Source organism: Nothoprocta perdicaria, unplaced genomic scaffold, assembly GCF_003342845.1.
Source record: "Nothoprocta perdicaria isolate Ctin4 unplaced genomic scaffold, notPer1 scaffold_43, whole genome shotgun sequence".
In the NCBI taxonomy this organism is placed as follows: Eukaryota; Metazoa; Chordata; class Aves; order Tinamiformes; family Tinamidae; genus Nothoprocta; species Nothoprocta perdicaria.
The window spans coordinates 686,878-691,222 of NW_020455677.1; the positions used below are offsets into that span (position 1 = coordinate 686,878).

The 4,345-nt window shown below is 39.9% G+C and overlaps 1 long non-coding RNA gene across 1 annotated transcript; it reads left to right on the plus strand.

Annotated features, from left to right (window-relative positions):
* Positions 1–210: 210 nt before the first annotated feature.
* LOC112953215 lies at positions 211–1,068 on the plus strand. The gene is made up of 2 exons (XR_003250543.1): positions 211–258; positions 972–1,068. It is a non-coding gene; the product is annotated as an uncharacterized LOC112953215 (long non-coding RNA).
* Positions 1,069–4,345: the final 3,277 nt, after the last annotated feature.

Genomic DNA, 4,345 nt, shown 5'->3' on the forward strand with positions numbered 1-4,345 from the left:
AAGGAGGCTGATGAGCTTTGGCATGCATGCATGGTGATACAGATACAGCTGATCTCTGCTAAATGTATAGCTGCTGCTCAGCTTTTCCCCCCTGAAAAGATATTCCCTGAAATTGATTTTCCTAAAATTTCCCTTTCAAATAAAAATAAAACAGGAAAGAATTTAACCAAATAGTGTATATCATATATCTCCCTTTCTCTGCAGATTTCCTGTGGGTTGCCTATATGGTCTTTAGAGATTCCACTGAGAGGCTTTCCTGTACGTGATGAAGACTTTTGACCTTTGTGAGACTTTTACCGCATGGGTAGAGGTGTCTGCACAGCCCTTTCACTTCAGTACTTTCCTCTGACCGTTTATGGCCAGCTCTGTACTTCACCACTTTAAGAGAAAAATCTATTGACTATATGAGCCAACATCTCCTTCTCTTACCATTTCCACCCTGAGGAGCACACTGACGAAACTCACTGTGACTGAATCAAATACGTTTGAATCATGAATGACACATTTTATGTGTCCTGCAAGCCTTTGCCTTGGCTGTCTGAGCTTCCCTCAGCTTCTCCTTTTCTGAGGAAAAGCACAGACTCTACTCATGCTGTTTAAGGCCATGCGTGAGCCATGGGCTCTGCTGGGTAGACTGAGGAGAACCTTGGCCAAGCTGATTGCAGGAAGAGCGGGGTGGCAGGGAGGGAAGGGGAATGAAACTCTTTCTGAGGTAAAACTCAACCCTCGAGGCTGATCCCAAGAAGTGAGCAAGGTGCAATGACTGCTGAAGTCCAAGCTTATAGGAGACGAGTGAAACCTGCTCCTGACCCAGGCTTATAAATGGTAATACCTACATAAAGGGGTAGATCTGAGCCTAACTTATTCTTAAAGATCGGAGCATCAAAGAGTACAATTATAGGCATTACTTGTCCCATTGTTTTTGTTAGTCTAAAATAGAAATCAATTGGAATTTTTATTTTGTCCTCCAGGACCATAACCTGGATTGCCTGCTCTCAGCCGGAGGCAACTTGTGTACTCATAGAGATCTACAGGGTGGAGAACTCCATTAGACTTCCTGGATAAGATGTGAAGCTCTAGCTCTTCCTGGGTGGTATTGACTTCAGTATCTTTTCTTACTGCTTCTTCCATGGCACCTTGACAAAATTTAGATTTATCTGCACTTCTGACATTAAGTATTTCAACAACACCTGCCTCTGCCAACATCAGTCTGAAAAAAAAAAGTGGGTAATCTGAAACATACATGTATTTTTCCTGCTTTTTGCAGGATAGATTAGCTCCATTTTTAACAATGATTAGCATATAGAATGTGATATTTAGATGGCAGCAGTTATACCACATTTGAAACAATCAGTAGGCAGAAGAAATAAATGTTATTAGATCTGGTGTTATACGGGAAAAAAAGCTCTGGCCTTGTGTGCATTGAACATCTGAATATCTCTCATTTATATTTCCCTCTCTATGAACTATCCCTTTCTTATGTCTTTGGAACATCATATGTAGAACATTAACGCTGAACAAAGACTTCCTGGCAATGCAGATACATTTAGTTTGTAGTTTTCGTTATTGAACAATAATAGAAATGCTTTTGTTTGTTTTTAAAAAATATAATATTTTCTGCATTTAAGGCTCTGATACGGTTTGTCCCATGATAACATTGACAAGTATGCACTCTGCAATCATTATTTTGAAGAAGGTTGTTGCTATTGTAGATGTTAGTCAGCTTGAAAGAAATTAATTAAATTTACATTTACCTTATTTAATAGTAACAAACGAGAAGAAAAAGTTGGTTCCATCAGAATTCAGAAATAATATACTCCATTTTTGAAAAGTATGTTGAGTAAAACCCTGAATTCAAGCATAGTCAGTTTGTACCTCCTCAAATCTTACCATCTGAAATCTGACATATAATGATTAAATTTCATTTTTATTAATATGAATTAGACTGTAGCTCCTGAGTATCCTATTTATTTGTGTGGCACATGAAGAAAGCAGATGTGAGGTTTTATTATCTATGCTATTCTGTTTCCAAGCACATAGCATGTTACTTTTTAAATCATGCTAAGGGTCTATTCTGTGCTGTATTATTACTAGAGAAAATCAAAACTGTATTTACAGATCCTAAATATTTAGATTCTTGGTTGGGGTCAGTCTAAGAGTTTTATCAAATTCTCAATCTGAAATCTATGCAGCCACTGATTCAGAATTAGAGGAATTATTCCAAAGTAATGTCAGAAACTCAGTAGCAACCATGAAGTTCAGAACATATATGTCAACTTTGGACAAAATCTTTGCTTCTACTAATACATAAGGAAAGAGCCGTCGTGGCAGAAGTGCCCCTGAGCACTAGGGCTAGGTCAGGCCCCGGGACCATGAGAATGGTCCGAACTGGTGCAAGCCCAGGCAGAAAGGCAGCACTCCCAGCAAAACTGTGGAGGTGGGACGGACTGACTCAGAGGAAAATATGCCACCTACTGACTCCCGCAACTTCTTGCAGCAGCTGGGATTTTCCCTGCAATCTCCTATTCAAAAATAGCTTTACTGGTTTACTGGTAAAGGGTTAAGCAACACCAAAGTCATCGTATAGTAGGAGAAAAAAAATTGTCTTTTTACTGGATGCTGTCTCTTGCTTAATGAAGCTTTTTCAGTTTCGGATTTTAGCCGTCTAAGCTGCCCATGGAAGTTAGAGAAAGTGTTGTCTGAGAAGAGTTGGTATGGTATTGTCCTGAGGCATCGTGCAAAACAAACTGTGATTTTCCAGTAAAATAATGTTAGCTTATATTAGCTTTGTGTTTAAGGGATCATTCTGCTTCTGGCCATTCCCACAAACAGATCCTTTATGAAAATGGCAGAGCAAAGGAAAATGCAATTGTTGTAACTAATAGCACTGACAGCATCTGAAAATATTCTCTTTATGATATCTGCCTTAGCCTCTTTCCTATTATCTCCCTATTACTATTATTTATTATTTTTATTTCATTATTATTTTCTTAATATTTCCCTATTATTTTCTGATAGCTGGTGAGCTAAAATGTAGTTTGTTACATGACTAGGCATATAAAACTCACACTCACTGAAATCCATTACAGCTGAAAACTGTCTATCACAGTTTTACTTAGTGTCCCCCAGATGTTATTTTCCTTTGCATACTAAAACACATTTCGTTTAGATCAATTTGAAAACATCTTTCCTTGAGAGGACAAAGTGTCAGAGCCTCTGGACTCATTATAATCTATTTAAACTGCACAGTAGAACTAGGTTTGTTGTTTCTGATGTGTAAAAAAAAATAGTAAAAGGTAGATTTTTGCTGCTTGTGGTCCCAAATAGTTTTATGGTACATTTGTGGCTGTCTCGTTACAAATTCAAAATTTTTAGTATCTCAGAGGATCTAAACAAGTAGATAGCTAGGGGAAAAAAAGCACGTGCCTGTATTGCCGGCGCTGGCTTTCTGACAGAGGAGCAGCTATTTTTCCAGGAGCAGACAGAAGCACAGGGAACAGAGCTCTGCGCGAGCCCGGGCTGTGGAACAGGTTGTGCACCCCGTGCTGGGCATTAATGGCACTCCGCTACACACTGACTTGTGTCCCAATTTGTCTTGATGCACCAAGACTAAACCATATGCCCTGTCAGCTTAAAACATACATTTGCCCCTTCTGCTTCTGTTATTCTTTCACTGGCAGGTCTCGCAGCCCATGCTCTGGAATGAGTTTCCATAGCAAGGGTGTGGGGCTTTTTTGGTGGATCATATTTCCAGGCTTTTCTTCTACACATAACAGCCTGGGACCTGAGGCTGGTTGAGCCTGCCTGCCCTATATATGGGGCTAGAAAGGAGGCACAATAAAACTGAGTGGAGTTTGTTACAGCAAAGATAGCAAGTACCCAGAAATAGGCTGGCATCGGTTAAAAAGCATTTCCATGCTTATTCAGTCACTTATTCAATCATTCAGTTTTTAGTCACAAAAATTATCATCAGTAAAGGGTTTTTCTTTTTTTCTTTTTTTAAACAGAGAAAACACCTTCCTTTCAGCGTTATGTATCTATCACAATCATCTGCCTGAAAACAGGTGAAGTCAGGCAGATACAGATAAAACACTTGCTAGTGACGTGAGAGTTTTCCGTGCCAGTCCTTGGCAGCGGGGCAGAGTTTGTGGTTCCTCCTGGTCTAGACGGGCTCAGGGCCGAAGGACGTGAGGCACGGGGGAAGCGGCTGCAGGTTATCTTTCTCCAGAATCTGAGGATGGTTTCCACTCGTCATTGTCCTCTCTGCTTGCCTTTTGCAGGATGTAAAAAGGCAGAAAGTTTGCTAAGCTGGATATGGAGAAATGTCATGTACGAAAGAGGAGGT